We start from the raw sequence: 18324 nt of genomic DNA, 5'->3' as shown, positions 1-18324 counted from the left end.
TTTACCGGTTTTTCCACAGTCTATGACTCATTATCAACGAATTCTGCGCTTCAAATGTACACATACAGAAATTTTTTCCTTGGAGTTAAAGCAAGGAAGAAAGATTGGGTTTTAAAGCATAGTTTTCAACGACTCTCGAATAAAGGCCGATATTTGATTCTAGCAGGCTTCTCTTCACCAACAATGACATTTTTGCTGCTGGTAAACCTTTCAGGATGTGAGGTCGTGGTCCAAGAAACTCTTCTGTTCCTGAAGTTTCGTCCAGGACTGCGCTGGACAACTTCAGAGGCGCTCCTCCGCTGAGTCTTGCCGACTGACTGGTCGGACGTCCGAGAGCGATATACATACTGTAGGAAAGGGGGGATGGTCGAAGTAACACGTGATGAGCAGAGATAATCTTTGTGAAAGTTAAAACTTAACTATCGATTGTCATCTTGTCAAAGATGAAATTGTCTAGCGATTCTGGAGAGCTGCTGTCCATATGTCGCTAAGTTTCATAGTCTCCTCTTTTCTATTAAAACTGTCCTGATGCTTATAAATTTCATCGGCTTCTCTACAGAGTCGTGGATAATAATTTGACGTTGTAGATAATATTTCTGTTTCAGAAAACTTCACTTCGTGGTTTCCTGACTGAAGAGCATGCTCTCCTATAGCTGATTTCTCTATTTTTCCTAGTCGGCAAAGACTTTCGTGCTCGTTTAGGCGTGTATTTACGCTCCTTTGGTAGTACAAACTTTACCATACGTACAGAGAATTTTGTATACACCACATGCCGACAGAGGAGGGCGTTTATCCTTCACACATCCGAGTACTTGACTTATTTTCTATGTTGGTCTGAGACTCAGCGAAGGAGCGCCTCTGAAGATGTCCAGCGGAGTCCTTGACGAAACGTCAGTAACAGCAGAGTTTCTTGGCCCACGACCTCACATCCCGAAAGGTTTACCAGTAGCTGTGTCTTCCGGTCATGAAAGCCTTCATTCTATGATCAGAATGACCTCTTTGCTTGCGATAATCTGCTTTTTATCTCCTCCTTGCTTCGTCCAAAATGTTTTATTTTGTTTGCTCGCTAGCAGAATTCCGAAACTTTGACTACATCATGGTCCCCGATTGCATCTTAAGCTCATCTTCGCCCTCATTTATGCACTGCTGTCGTCTCTCATCGGCTTACCTTCAGTACGTATTCTGTACTAATTAGAATGTTCATTACCTTCAATACATCCCGTAATCTTTCTTGAGATTCACTGAGGAAAGTAATATCTTCATTGACTTGCTTGAACCCAGAATTTTAATTCCCCTCTTCAATTATGTCCATAATTGCTTCTTCGATTTATAGACTGAACAGTAGGGGTGAAAGATTACAGCCATGTCTTAAACGTTTTCAAATCCGAGCCCTTCGTTCTTGGCCTTTCATTCTCATCATTTCCTCTCGGTTCTTGACCACACAGTATGATATTTTACCCTATATTTACCTCTTATTTTTCTCAGAATTCCAAACAACATTCACTTTTTATATTGTCAAAAGCTTTTTCCACGTCGACAAATAGTAAAACGTGTCATTATTTTTTCTTGAGTTCACATCTACATCTACGTGATTACTCTGCTATTCACAATAAAGTGCCTGACAGACGGTTCAGTGAACCACCTTCAAGCTGTCTCTACCGTTCCATTCTCGAACGGCACGCGGGAAAAACAAGCACTTAAATTTTTCTGTTCGATCCCTGATTTCTCTTATTTTATCGTGATGATCATTTCTCCCTATGTAGGTGGGTGCCAACAGAATGTTTACGCAATCGGAGGAGAAAACTGGTGATTGAAATTTCATGAGAAGATCCCGTCAAAACGAAAAACGCTTTTGTTTCAATGATTGCCACTCCAATTCACGTATCATTTCTGTGACACTATCTCCCTTATTTCGCGATAATACAAAACGAGCTGCCCTTCTTTGTATTCTTTCGATGTCATCCGTCAGTCCCAAATGATGCGGATCCCACACCGCACAGCATTACTCCAGAACAGGGCGGACAAGCGTAGTGTAAGCAGTCTCTTTAGTAGACCTGTTACACCTTCTAAGTGTTCCGCCAATGAATCACAGTCTTTGGTTTGCTCTACCCACAATATTATATATGTGATCGTTCCAATTTACGTTATTTGTAATTGTAATCCCTAAGTATTTAGTTGAATTTACAGCCTTAAGATTTGTGTGACGTATTGCGTGATCGAAATCTAGCTGATTTCTTTTAGTACTCATATGAATAACTTCACACTTTTATTTATTCAGGGTCAATTGCCACTTTTCGCACCATTAAGAAATCTAAATCATTTTGCAAGTCATATTGATCATTTTATGACTTTACAAGACAGTAAACGACAGCATTATCTGCAAGCAATCTAAGACGGCTACTCATATTGTCTTCTATGTCGTTGATATAGATCAGGAAGAATGGAGGGCCTATGACACTTCCTTGGAGAACGCCCGATATTACTTCTGTTTTACTCGATGACTTTCCGTCTATTAGTACGAACTGTGACATTTCTGACAGGAAATCACGAATCCAGTCGCACAACTGAGGCGATACTTTGTAGGCACGCAGTTTGGTTAGAAGGCGCTTGTGAGGAACGGTGTCGAAAGCCTTCTGGAAATCTAAAAATATGGAATCAATTTGACATTCCCTGTCGACAGCACTTATTACTTCATGAGTATAAAGAGCTAGTTGTGTTTCACAAGAACGATATTTTCTGAAACATTGCTGACTATGTGTCAAAAAATCGTTTTCTTCGCGTGTGTCATCAATCGCTATGTCAGGACTGCCTGTATGTTTCCGAAAGCCACAATGATCGTTATCTAACCGTTTCTGGATTATCTTTTTCACTAAAGTGGATATTTTTCTGGTCAGAATCTTGAGTGCATAAGCTCTTAACCATAGATGGCAGATCGGCGACGCTGTGGCACGAAGTCCGGAGAAGGACTTACCGTATATTATGGACTATAAGACGCACTTTTTTCTTCGAAAATTGACTCCAAAATTCAGGTTGGTCTTATACTCAAAATTAATATAAATTTGTTTGATTCAATCTTCCCACCAGTTTTAAAAATGGACATGTATTCGATGCCGCAGGACACCTATATTTATCTGGCAACATTGGATTCAACTGGCAGCAGCAGTGCGTGACGTGACGAGCGTAAGTTGCCGATATTCACAAATCATCTCCCTCACGCCGCGGCCGTCATAGACTCAGAACACTGTCTAGCTTGTGATGCGTCGTTGCTGCCTATTGCGCAAACGAACTTGAAAGCGATTTGTGTTATCGGTAGCAGTACAATATTTTAGTTAGTAGCTAGTTTCGTAATGGGAAAAAGTAGAAGGTATTCGTATAACGCAGGCTATAAATTGAAAGTAATAGTATACGCAGAAGAACATGGGAACAGAGCAGCTGAGCGCCATTTCGGCCCTCCACCAACAGAAAAAAACCATTCGCGATTGGCGGGCTACAAGAAGAACTGAAAAAAATGAGGAAGACAAAATGTGTAAATAAAGGACTAAATGAAGAATGGCCAAAACTAGAAGATGACGTATTGAAACGGATTCAAGAACACCGTCAAAATGACACTGAAATTAATACAAAAATGATGAAAATACACCCTCATAATCTAGCGCTACAAGGTGTAATTGGATGGTGCAACAGCTTAATGAGACGTCATGGACTTAGTATGCGAAACAAAACCAAAATATCTCAAAAAATGCCACAAGAGTACGAAAAGAAAGTATTATCATTCCATTATTCATCATCGAAAGAAAACCAATATAGAACTAAGCTAAACAGCGAATATGGACGAAACTCCTCTGACATATGATGTGCCAAGTAATAGAACCGTTACCATGAAAGGTGCTAAAACTGTAACTGTAAAAACAAGTGGACATGAAAAAATGCGCTGCGCTGTTGACCTTTCTCGTTGTGTTGACGGTGCTAAATATAATCCAATGATCATATTCAAGCACAAAACAATGCAGAAACCTTTTAAAATACCGCCAGGAATTGTCATTCACGTACACGAGAAGGGTTAGATAGACGAGGCTGGCATGAAATCATGGATCAACAGATTTTGGGAGAGAAGGAAAGGTGCTTTACTGAAGAATAGTTCTTTTCTTGTGCTACATCAGTGTAGTAATCATTTGAAAAATTCTGTGAATGAGAAATTGAGACTGGTGAATACAGAGCTTATAATATGGTATGTCAGAGATGTGCAGATTATTTAGACAACACCTAGATTCATAAGAAGGAGCAGCAGAATTTTCATGCAAACAAAGCCCTAAAGGATAAGTAGCGTCCCCTGCAGGATTCAATATGCTGTCGCCGCATTGTAATCCTACAGGAGACGCTGAACGTCGTTTAGGACTTTATTTACATGGAAATTCTGCTGCTCGTTCTTCTGAATCTAAATGTTGTCTATATAATTTGCTTATTCAAGATATGCCATATTACCAGACCCATTTACCAGTTACGATTTTACAACGAATTTAAAACATGGTCCTAGACATATACACCAGTATAAGGCACTACAGCTCCTCGGTGACGTATATTTCTGCTGTCTGCTCTGGATGTAAGTAATAGCCTCAGATTTATATCTGCCATGTAAGAGCTAGTGTCATTATGTCATTTGTTTATGATCTGCCATATTGGAAACTATATCAGTCATTGCCAACGACATGTTACTGCTATGTTCCCACTTATATGGGTTAACATAACAGTGTTACATACATCTTTGGTACCTGCTCTTGATTATGCCTGTTTTTATATTTTTGCACTTATGGTGACTATGTTATAGTCAAAATCTAGATATGCTACAATGAGACTGACTGCTGTGCTCTAAATTTATATACTCAGTTGAGCCGTATAGCACATAACTTAGGCTAATCGAACAGTCCAATGGGTTTTGATGAGGATGAGGCTCACCGTTATTAAGTCACATTCCATGACCCCACCATAGAACAACATCGACAAGTATGCTGTGTTAGGTTTCACGTAGAATTTATGGCTCTGAGCACTATGGGACTCAACTGCTGTGGTCATAAGTCCCCTAGAACTTAGAACTACTTAAACCTAACTAACCTAAGGACAGCACACAACACCCAGCCATCACGAGGCAGAGGAAATCCCTGACCCCGCCGGGAATCGAACCCGGGAACCCGGGCGTGGGAAGCGAGAACGCTACCGCACGACCACGAGATGCGGGCTAGAATTTATCATGGCCACGTCTGTTGAAGATGAATTTCGTCTGTGAAGACTTACGAGAAGAGACAGCTGCACATCTGCGCTTAGTCATACGAGAGTGTAAGACGTACCAAGATTAAGGTATGCATTTTTTCGGAAATATGGTGTATGTGTACTCTGAACCAAATAAATAATAGCTTAATTATGATGTATGTGTACAATAGGTCACATGTCGGTTATGAAATCCCGTATTGCAGGGAAATGATTAAGCATAACCAATACCTTGATTTGCAGTGTGATCTGGTAGTTAGTGAGGACACGGTTAACCAAGCTGCCTCATCGTCTTCAACGCGAAATAGTCATAGTCGTCAGGTGCATCAACGATGTAAGGGCATTTCAGTGTCTCTTAGAAGAGCTCGGCTGTGACTGTGGCAATGAGGCACGAAAACCTGAACAGCAGATCGGAAATAAATCAATTTTGCAGCATCGCTAGGAGGACAGCGAGGCTGGCATTCTGGCTGTCAATCGAACAGGAGTGGTAACAGGTGAAACCGTGGCTACAGGAAAGGCTGTTAGCCTTACAGCGACAGATATGAATTTTGGATATATGAGAGAGGAGGGAGACGTAACATGCAACCAGAAGTCATAGAACTGTGGAAAACCAATCCGAGAAAAAAAATGAACTGAGCGCAGATGAAATTAGAGATGCAAGGAATTGAGGATTGTAGACTGAGTAATAGCGTAAATAATGAGCAGTTATCCGTGTCGTTGTCTGTCAGTTCTCAAGAGTTAAGAAAAGATGAGTCGAAGATGACATGTTGAATCCAGGCTACCCCGTACTTAGATTAACAATTACTAAAAGGGAATTCACTGTGTCCTTGACGTCAGCAGTCTTCATAATGAGTGACAATATTTGTGAGGGCTCTCTATGGAGAATGCATGGCCTGAATTACGAGTGCAGGAACTGAAGATTAACGTAGCAGTAACGGGAAAACGGTGAATGTCAAGAGTCAGGCTAACCGATGTAATCCTAGGGCTGGACGTTGTAGATCAGTATAAACGATAACAAATTTTAAAATAAGATTGATTATGGCACGTATCGGGAACGAGTCATTCACTACATACTTTGGAGATTGTGTAGAAAAAGGCAGATCAGTATAAACGATAACAAATTTTGACATGAGATTGATTATGGCAGGTACCGGGAACGAGTCATTCATTACGTATTTTGGAGATTGTGTAGCAAAAGGTGAAGGCGTTCTCGAAATCCACTAATCTCTGTGTCACATACAGGATGTACACAGAACAATTCATATAACGAGCCAGTACTAACGATGGCAGAAAATAATAAATAGAACAGTTTGAGTCGATCTACAAGATAGATAGTGCCTGGCAATTTTGGCATTATTTCATGATGTGTATGTTCAGAAACGTTATGTACAGTCATGGACTTTCTGTTATAACATTTCAATAGTGTGAAGGAACTCATTCCAGTAAATGTAGTGAGTTACTGACAGGAGGAACTGCATCAGAAATGCCACTAGGATACCGCATTCCTGTTTTTTGGATGATGTGGCTGCTTTTTCTGTTGGACTGAACGTATCATGTTTAGTGGGATAGGTGTCCATTTGTTCCAGGAGGTAGAGCATGGTGGAGTAATGGTGAGTCAGATGATTAAGTTTATGAGTCGCATTTTCTCCCAGTTCGAACAGAACTATTTCGTTACAGAGCTCGAAACATTGGAATTCTATGGGTATTTACGGGATTCTTCCTGTCTGGTAGAAACGTGAAGACATACGAGAGCTGTGAACACAAAGTGCTGCAATTTTTTATGACTGCCGAACCAGCCCAAGAGAGTTTGGCTTACTGGTTACTGTATCTCAAAGACTTTTAATTTAGACTTTTGTACATACCAGGGAAGGGCAAGTTGGTGGCATATGCATGCACGGCTGCGGGTGCCTATAATACTGTAAACTGAAGTCGGTGAAGAACTACGTGATAATGAGTTAGAAATAAGATACATGAAGCAAAATACCGGTGGGAACTATATTGGGGCGAGCTTGTAGAACACCACATGGGAGGAAGGGAAGGATGGAATATAGAGGGCCGGTCACTGTGGCTGAGCGGTTCTAGGCGCTTCAGTCCGGAACCGCGCTGTTGCTGCGGTCAGAGGTTCGAATCCTGGCTCGGGCATAGATGTGTGTAATGTCCTTAGGTTAGTTAGGTTTAAGTAGTTGTAAGTCCAGGGGACTGATGACCTCACATGTTAAGTCCCATAGTGCTTAGAGCCATTTTTGAGATATAGATGAATTTAAAGGTAAAAGGCAGACACAGGGAGCAATTTATGATATATCACTACCACCTCCTCAGGAATGACATAATATTTATCAGAAGGAAGCTAATTGATGTCAGTTGGGTGCGGTTATAAATAAAGTGATATTGTTTGTCCATCTTAGCTATACACACTTTTTTGCATGAAAATGCTTTGCCAATATTAAAAAAATTCTGTCTAATTCGACATCAGGGAGAAAGAATACGCAGAATCCTGGCAACCTGCAAGCCCTGTCAACTTGGAAAACCATCCCTGATAACGTATAGAAGTCCACTCCAATTACTTTCTTGCCACTGACAGAAATTGCCGCTAGTGACCACTGACTAGTTTGGATTATCCCATGGACAAGAAATGGTTATGAGCTTGTGTTAGTAACGGTTTAATTGACAACAAAACGTGTGACCATTGTACCATGGCATAGCACTATCACAAAGACGTTTGCAGCGAGCTTTCTGAGAGACGTCACGAACATAGACAAGACTATATCGTCGCTGTGACATGAAGTCACGAAGGAGGTGTGCGACCATTTTGAAAATACAAGTTGTTGAACAGGATGCTAAGGAAATGTCATTGATTGTTTGAAATGTGACCTTATTGTTTCAATATTATGCTTTGGGACACTACCATCATAAGTTATCCTGGAATATCGTGTGGAGTTCAGTTTGCTTATGACTGTGACTACTACAGCATATAACTTTTCCATCTTGTGCAACATGATGTTCCTGGATATCTGACGATGGCTGAGACCAAAACGAATAATACTGAAATCATAACGTCAGTTTGCATACAGTCAATGACTTTTTCCTCAGCTACCTATCCAGCACTTTGTAGACTGCATAGAAGATTATATCATACAATCGACCTCTGTTCTGTATTCTGCTTACGTAGGTGGGATAACTATTTACAATGAAGGAGTACTACCACGTTATATGTTTCTCATTATCATCCACCATCAAATCCTGTAGTGCAAACAACGACAGAGTTTTGGAACACGATCCACTTGCATTGGCATGCACAACGGAGGAACTCAGGGTCTTCTTGGAAGATTTCCACAGATTAATTAGTAAGTGGTCAGATTGAGCAACATGGATGACACCTATCTTTATTTAGAAGAACAAATGGCCAGCTGACAAGATTTTCCACCTACGGGAAGAGATAGACATGCCATAATATTACAACTCGTGACTGAGCGAATTCGAAGAGCTCCATGGAGATGAAAAGTTAATCAGTAAAGAGCACGTCAGGATATTCAGTTAGCTGCAGGGCAAAAGATTTTGATAAAAGCACATGGCTTAGCCAGGTGTTTACCTTTGCAATAAATTTCTTAATGTATACATCGGACTGTCTCAAATCCACAGTCCTTCATCTGTAGTCAAAACACTTTACATGAAAAGATCTCATAGTACACACTATCTCTGCAATATGGAGAAATTTCGCTAATAGCCTGTTGAGCTAGAAATTGGAAATAAAAAACTGGTATCGCATGTAAAGCCAAATGATCCGCCAATCGTCATCATCTACCGAAATGTTAGTAAGTTATTAGCTTTTCTTTGGAAGGTATGAGCATCAATTTGTGTTTATTTCTCGAGAACGTTGTGGATAGAAGAGGATTCTTATGCGTCGCCTCCAAATTTTTTTTTTTTTTTTTGAGGCTGACTGAGTCTTGAAGAAGATTTTTCTGATGTCACAAGAAGGATCCCTGGAGCGAGGACGTGGATGGCATGAAAGGGTTTAATTGATTTTAAGCACCAGTAGGTAAGGTCAACTGTGTTGATTTTGATGTGAGTTTTTGTGAATGGTTACAGAGATGAATAGAGCTGTGTAATGTATTTCCTGTCAGATCATATTCTTCATCGGTACTGCTTTAGACAGAGACCGTGGACAATGGAAAGACCATTGCCACCTCAAGACCCAAAGTTAACGCTCTTTAGAAAACAAGAATTAGAGAAAGGAGACCTACCCAAATCTGTTCAGAAGGCAAATAGAAGGAAAAGAATATAGATCAAAAGAAAGAGCAGATTACAGGGAGTGGAAGGTATTTGAAAAATCTACAACCAGGTGAGCGAAGCTATGCTTATGGCAGTGTGGCAATTTATTCTCTGAGCTTAGCATTTTATATTCTGCTTAACGAAATATGCAACTTGTCCTGAGTGTTCAAAGGTATAAGATGATCGAACAGGACAGGAAAATTAAGATTTATTGTTGTTAGATGGTAATAGTGGTTTCTTGCTTATGATTGTTTTGAAGACTATGAGTTGTGATGTTCATGGCTAGGTGGATCTGACAGTTTTTGCTGTAGTATATCCAGTTAGGGGTACAGAAAGAAGAACAGTTGCGATGACCACATAATACATGATAGAGTTGGTAACGCAGTGCCTGAGTGTACGTTATAAGGAATTGAAGACTCTCTCCTGTATCACCAGAAGTCAAGCATGGTGCGATGTTAGAGTTGTTTGGTAGTTCTATTGTCACGTTTTCTGATTTTGTGTTATTATAAGATGCATGACTGTGGCCTGATGACGTTGGTTTTTGCAACTTGCAGCGACCAAGTTATTTACCTCTCCATCCAGATGACTGAGGTTGCTTTTTCATGAAAGGAATGAAAATATTTTTCTAAATGGCGTGTAAGTTTCCCACTAGTAAAAAATAATTGTTGTGTAGGAGTGTCCGCCAGATATCGACAAGAAGCCACTCTGATTTGTGAAGGGAATTTTTTTAGAATGTAAGCAGGAGTTGTTTCATTATTCTGTGTAAATGTATATTTCTTACATGCAGACTAACAGTAGTTTTTGTATGTTGAGAGGCAATTCGCATCGTGCTGGAGGAGTGGGGTCGACCTCAGGGAGAGCAGCAGTCACAGTCCCTACCTTACCTATCTCAGCTGCTTGCGGCCGCGCCAGAATGTGCCGAAATTTTTATCGCTGGTTACTCATACTCCTCTCCAGGAACTCTTTCGCTCTGCTTCGCAGCATGAGGGGGAGCTTCTGGCTGTGGTCAGCTGTTCCCCCGGAGGCGACACAGAAGGAAGCCTTGGGCCCATGCCTGCAACCTAGGGCGTGGCCATGGGGCCTCCGTTTCTGGCATCACATGAGACCACGTAGTGGACACTCTCCTCAGCTGGATAACGTATGACGCCATGTTGCAGGCGAGTGACTGGACCTCGATATATTGGCTGAGAGTGCATGCAGTACTGCAGTGGTGCTCATTACAAGAAGAACTGGACTCCAGATAATGTTTGTAGCAGGGCAATCATTTCCAACAGGCCAGTAGGCTGGAATTGGAGTGAAGGTCATGGCGTAAACAATAAACTTGCATTCACTACTGGTAGTGTGCAAGCGTGCCAATATCTTGTGGTGGCCTCTGATGTTTGAATTAAGAACACTAAATCACTGTCTGTGCTAAAAGTTTCCAATGCCACTATTTTCCTATGGTATCTAGTGTTTCCACTGCCTCTAGTGGGTGTACTGCTTGCCACATTATGAACGTTTGTACCATAGAAACCACAAACACGATTTTAGTAGGATGTGGTAGTGTGGAGCCTCTCGAAACACGCTTCTTAGTGAAGACAGTAGGTAGTTCACTGTAAATTGTAAATCTAAGGATTTTCATGAAAAGTAGGTAATGAGTCAATGTCAAGTAACGGTAGAGACATTAGAAAGACAAGAAGCGTAATAGATAAAAGAAAGTTTCGATCTGGTGTGGCCTGGAAATGACCTTCCATGGTACTAATGAAGCCACGTTTTCATGTCATTTTCCGTTTCTCTGTATGATAAAACTAGTAATTTTCACGATTTGACTAAAGAATATTTTGCATACCCCTTATCACTAGAATTTCTCAACATGTATCGTGAAGTAAAGAGAATAGAACATAAATTACCTTACGCCTCAAAATGGCGGAAGAAACTGTTTTGATTGTAAAACTTTTGGTTTCCAGATGAATCTATTACCTTCAGTCGTTTGTGTAATTTTATGTTATTATATATCTTTTCCCAAAATTTCCGTTCAAATGAAGAGTACGTGCTTCCATATTTAGTAGCATTTCTATGTTAAGTTTCCATTACTTGCTCTTTGTGACATCATTCGTAGTTTATACCTGACGACATGTATAGAAGCACATATACATTGATCCTTAGTGCGCTTAATTATAAGGCGTGGGACACAATTTATTGTTTATACCTAATGACACGCATAGAAACACATGTACTCCATTCGGCGTGTTCATGTACTTTTCTGCTTCTGAATATTTTTGTGTTTGATGATGTTTGTACTGATAGAATAGCAATGTATGCCTGCAGTGAGTCACTAGGGCTAAAGTGCCCCTCTGACGTCACCACCATTGTGTCAGGGCGAATAACCAAAGCCAAAAATCTATAGGCTCTGATAAAATATAATAATAACATGTCAGGTATGAGTTATATTTCCAGGGTTGCAATAATGAAAGGCGCCAGTCTCAGCCAGCTGCCCTTAAATTGTTATTTGTAATGATTAATATGGCTTCACCACATTTTGCAAATTACTTTTTTGCCTTTTGTATACCACATACTCATGCGTGGGAGAAAGATTGGGTGAGCAGGAAACTTTGTTGTTTCTTATTTCCTTTTATAGTGTACCTGCATCATATCTTACCTATAATCATTGTTCCAATTGGACATGGCCCCTGGCTCCATGACATGGTTTATTTAAGACTGGTTGGGCCTCTGCAACATCTCCCTCAGGTATGAGCTGCCAGGCTACAGCGTCATATATTTAGTGAATTGTAGATTGATGCTTCTGTGAGAAAGATATGCTGTTTTCAAACGCACTGACGTTAAACTTTTGGCTGAAATTCCAGGTAGACGCTCCTTTGGTAATATAAATGATTCATGGAGTCATTAAATTCAACTATCAACGGAATTATTGGCCAAATTCTGTGTTTGTAAACTTTATCTGTCTTTCAACTTCATCTACACATGCTGCTATTACTACGTTGTGCTTATGCACCTTATTCAGCAAAATGGATGATCACATGAGATGTCTGATGGCAACCACTCCTTATTATAGGGTATTAGGTTTTGTTTTGTGAACTAGCAGAAAACTTGAGAGTAGGGGAGTTCATGGTACTGCTGGTCTTACTGGAAAATTTCAGTTGCTCTTTTATTAATAAAAGACCAAATATAAACATAACACATCATTATAGTAGCGACTTTACACTGTCGGATAAAAACAGTTTGATTTCAAAGTGCAGTCTATTACATTTGGTCATAAGACTAGAAGTTATAATAAGGAAATTTCATGTCGAAATAAACATTTTATGCATTACACGGCCTAACAACTGATAACAAAATATATATAATTATAATGTCTCCTGAGCACTATACAGAAAACATAATAACACTCATATATTCTTACTATTAAGGCACGATGATTCACCACAGGTGTCGAAAAAACTGAGTGCAAATGATCAATGTAAAAACAAAGATTGTCATGACAAATATTGAAATTTATGGTTACTGTAACTTCGTAACCAGTGATACTGCTTGTGAATCATGAGGGACATTTACAAACAATCTCGAAATTATTAATAAAACGTTACAAAATCTAAACATTGTAGATCAGTTACACTCACCTTATCGCAACTGGGGCTTTAAATTTTACAGAATGAAGCTGTGACACATTTACAAGCAGACAATAGATCGTTTAAAATAAATATCCAACAAAACTCTGCAAAAGAACATACGTAACAAGTACATCAATTAGCTTAACACACACAGAATTCTTCACACAGCCTTGATGCAAGCAGTGCACCACACCTTACAGAATCGAAAAGTGGCAAGCTGAGATGAATAGCTTTACGTATTTGTAACCTTACAATATACAACCTAGGTGATTCCAGAAAATAAATATTTAAGGTATTGCAAATGCTGGATGCATCAGAATTTAACCTCTCAATAAAACGTGACTGCCCTCTGCAACATTAACACACATGGGTGCAGACACAGGTTGCAAACGACAAACCAAGATAAACACTAAATTCACCTAACCGGTTCAAACTAGAAGGAAGTTTCACAGTACACTAGAAGCCACTCACTTGTAACAGAGCCCAGGTGCATTGAGATAGAAAGCTTAACTAGAAGACAAGCTCAGGTGCGGCAGGCAGCACTAACGCAACTCAATGAACTAGTCAACCATGACATCAGACAAAACTCAATAAAGTAGCTGCAGCCGGCCGGTGTGGCCGTGCGGTTCTAGGCGCTTCAGTCTGGAACAGCGTGACCGCTACGGTCGCAGGTTCGAATCCTGCCTTGGGCATGGATGTGTGTGCTGTCCTTAGGTTAGTCAGGTTTAAGTAGTTCTAAGTTCTAGGGGACTGATGACCACAGATGTTAAGTCCCATAGTGCTCAGAGCCATTTGAACCAAAGTAGCTGCAGCTGAGCACAATCAAAGCTAACTCCGTCACCGGATCGGGACGTGACAGTCGTAGCATGTATCCAGATTCCATACCCATCACACGGCAACGAGAATGTGGCAAGTTGTCTGATTACATCTGTTGCCGGTGAGTCTGGAGTATCTATCCAGACGTCGTACTTGCTACCGGCATGAAAGTGATGACAAGTAGACAGCCTGCATTCAGTAGCGTTTATACGCAGGACCAGACAGCCTGCATTCAGTAGCGTTTATACGCAGGACCCATGCGGGCGCCTTACTGTGTGGACGCCAATGAGAGGTTTGTACTGGCCACTTCCCGCTTCTCCTCATTGACGGAAAAAAAATAGCCGTTTCTGCCAGGTTATCCGATTTCATGCTCGCAGCCACTGCTGGGGGTGATAATAGAATTTGCGTCAATTTACGCGTGGAAGTATTCGTGTCAATGGGCAGTTAGCAACATTCTTTACGTAGAAAAAGAAAAGTCTTTAAAGTTGTTAATATGAGCGAGGCTGTTTACGCGCAGCACGTAATAAGCACTATGCCTTGCACGGCAAAAACTTTCGTTCTACGGGAGAAGCCACCAGTAAACACATCTACGTAACTAGAAACATGTAAAGGGAACGTAAGCTGACCTTTGACTGAAAATATTACTTTATGATTTGAAATGGGTCAGCAATCCATTAGTTTATCGAATAGGTTCCTTCAGAGATAATTTTACAAACTTTTTCCGTAGCAAGCCAAAATCGGAGCATTACTTAATCTCATCAAAGAAACTATTTTAGTTAACAGTCTATTTGTCAAAAAAACTACTGGTCTAACTTTCTCTCTTAAATAACATAAATAGTGAAACTTACTGGCAGATTAAAACTGTGTGCTGGACCGAGTCTCGAACCCGGGACCTTTGCCATTTCGCGGGCAAGTGCTCTACCACCTGAGCTACTCAAGCACGACTCATGCCTCGTCCTCACAGCTTTACTTCCGGCAGTACCTCGTCTCCTACCTTACAAACTTTACAGAAGTTTCATATCAGCACACACTCCGCTGCAGAGTGAAAATCTCATTCTGGAAACATCCCCCAGGCTGTGGCTAAGCCATGTCTCCGCAATATCCTTTCTTTCAGGAGTGCTAGTCCTGCAAGGTTCGCAGGAGACCTTCTGTAAAGTTTGGAAGGTAGGAGACGAGGTACTGGCGGAAGTAAAGCTGTGAGGACGGGCCGTGAGTCGTGCTTGGGTAGCTCAGTTGGTTAGGCGGCAAGTAGCTCAGCGTGTTCGGTCAGAGGGTTAGCTGCCCTCTGTAATAAAAGAACTGAGTTAATTGATCACAACGAAATTAAACGGATGTCTTACGACGTCCACCCTGAGCAGATGCAACGAACAAGGTGAACAAAATGAGAGATGTATAAAAAAAAAAAAGAAGTTGGTAGAGCACAAGCCCGCGAAAGGCATAAGTCCCGGGTTCGGGTCTCGGTCCGGCACACAGTTTTAATCTGCCAGGAAGTTTCATATCAACGCACACTCTGCTGCAGGGTGAAAATCTCATTCTGGAAACATAAATAGTGCTTTTTTATTTATCGGGAAGCCCGTAATGCTCGAAATTTAGCTGTTCTGGCGTAACGGCGGCAGATGGCCGCAAACTAACAATGATTTAACAGCAAAGCTAGAATAATAAAACAGCAGAGCTAGAATAATTCTTATTATTCACTTCCATATCACAGGAGGGAATTGAAGGTAAAGAAAACCATGACATTGAAATTAACAGCTGATATATTATTCGAACACGCTTACATGATACATACAGCTTCAAAAAGACGATAATTCCATCGTTTAATCAGATACGCTAGTACAGAAATGATCTCCCTCCCGAGCGCAGCAGCCAAATCAGAATAAACAAAAGTTAACACACAAAAGAGAAGGTTTATAATATCCCTGACCTTACTTTCGACATTCTGTGGCACCACTGTCATTGTCACACGTCCTTTTTTTTAACACGACACTTTACGCTGTATTTCATTCACTTGCATAAGTGGCAGACAAACAAACAGCCAGCACTCAGCCGGCACGACTCAAAGCTCCCTCATGGGTCACGGTCGCGGCCACAACTCCAGAAGGCAAGCTGGTTGCTAGCCGAGCCACTCCAGTGGTTCATGTTTTCTTGATCGTAGGCCATCTCGATAGCCAACATTAGCAGAGCTGCAAAACTACCAAAGGCCGCCGTAGACTTTCGTAAGCAAGCTAGATTCTGATAGTTTTTCTAATAGCTTCGGCCAATTAAAATCGTAACCGTGTTACCTGCTCATTAGGTGTGTTGCATATCTAACGGCCCCTTCCCTCATTTCGATCACTTTCTTCGCGTATGCGATCTAGTTCTTACAAGATTCCTCTGGAACGTCCAGAAATTGACTGAGGATATATAAATGCTCACATAACCTAGGGAAAATAGCTGTTCTACATGGATATCGTCCTACCTATTACTTAAATATAAACAATATTTATAGATAAATAGAAACTGTCAGTGTTTAATTCAGGTTTTATTCTATAATTGTAAATTAGCAACCCGAAACAAACGGATATTATACTAAAAATTAAAAATGAAATTCAGATTTATCAAAGAGCGCTAGAAAATGCAGCTTCATCAAATGGCGATAAAATTAAAAAAAAATCTTCAAAACATAAAGATATCATACACCGCTTCCATAGTTCGTCGAGCTTATACAAAACACGTTGCTATTAAACATAAACAATTTTGGCACTTAGCACTAATAACAGGAGACTTGTGCCTTTGGTCGTGATGAAGAATGTTTTACTGTGTACAAAAAAACAATGATAATCACCTACATTTCGTTATGTGTGTGCATGTAAACTATACTTGCATCAAAAGCAATTACTTTGATTACATAAATGTACGGAACTTATGCGATCAGCTAATGTCTATTTCTCATAAAATGCAATTTGTATTTTGTAAAGATATAAAATACACAATGGACGCTGTCAGGTTCCAATTACGTGCAAAACAAACAAAGAAATGAATAAGAAAGGGAAGTTGACGGTTCCCAGTTCATCTCTCACACATACTTTTATGATTATTTTACTACCCAAATTACCGGTAACCCTACCATTTACAACATCATTTACTTATTGGACCAGAACTACTGAACCCTAGTTTCGGCAGAACGCAGCTCTACATATTTACCAATGGTGCTGCACTTCCGCTTCAGCCAGAGATAATCAGTCCTCCAGCGGCCGTGCTCTCTCGTAACGACATGCTGGCTCATACTAGTTTAACCGGTGAACCTTCCAGGTTCTTGAATTCTAGTGCGTTTAGCAGAGTAACTGTATCCCAGCCCTCCAGCGACATGTCCTTTTTGTAGCAGAATAATGACTAGAGTTTTCTAAGAACGCAAACTGTGTGAGATACCATAATATTAAGATGATTTTGAGTTGTCAAATGATAATCACATTTCGAGGAGGAGTAACCTCAGTTTTAATAATGGTCCTTGTTCAGCAGTTTTTCCGAAACATGCAGTCCGCCACTTTTTTTCATCTCCTGCGATGAATGACCATAACTGTTCCGCTTCAGAAATGTGCTTCGTTAATGAGTAATGAAAGTCATTCCGTGACCAGTTGTTCTAAAGTCTCTACACTCAGGTTGCGATGCTTATTTAAGGTTAATAATTGGGACAAATTCATTTAAATTCTCTTAATGGAAATGGAAATGCCGTGTGGCTAGTGCCTCCCGCCGGGTAGACCATTCGCCTGGTGCAAGTCTTTCGAGTCGACGCCACTTCGGCGACTTGCGTGTCGATGGGGATGAAATGATGGTGATATGGACAACACAACACCCATTCTCTGAGCGGAGGAAATCTCCGACCCAGCAGGGAATCGAAACCGGGCCGTTCGGTATGACATTCCGTCGCGCTGACCACTCAGCTACCAGGGGCGGACATTCCCTTAATTAGTTCAGACATCATTGCACTCAGAGAAACTTGCAATTAGAGTGGCGGTGTCTGCTCAAAGTGGCTTCATGAAGTCCATGGGATATGGGAAAAAGATGGTTCTGTATTTCAAGTAAATCCAACTTCAGGATCAGTCAAAAATCAAACAATTGGTCGATGTGACACGTGAAGAAAATATTAAAAGGGAAAGTAACCGGCATTTTTAACAACATCAGAAACATAAATATTCCGCCTTGATACTTATATTGCACAAATTATTAGTCTAAATGGTCACGTAATAATAATAATAATAATAATAATAACAATAATAATAAACAAATAAACATTTTTCTTAAAGAATCATCTAACTCATCCCAAATTACCTAACTAGTGGGCGCCAACAAAAGAGAACCGACATGAGCGCCTAACGGCTTCCCAAACTTT

This window comes from Schistocerca nitens, chromosome 2 (assembly GCF_023898315.1).
Source record: "Schistocerca nitens isolate TAMUIC-IGC-003100 chromosome 2, iqSchNite1.1, whole genome shotgun sequence".
In the NCBI taxonomy this organism is placed as follows: Eukaryota; Metazoa; Arthropoda; class Insecta; order Orthoptera; family Acrididae; genus Schistocerca; species Schistocerca nitens.
Note: the sequence above shows the minus strand (reverse complement) of the source record.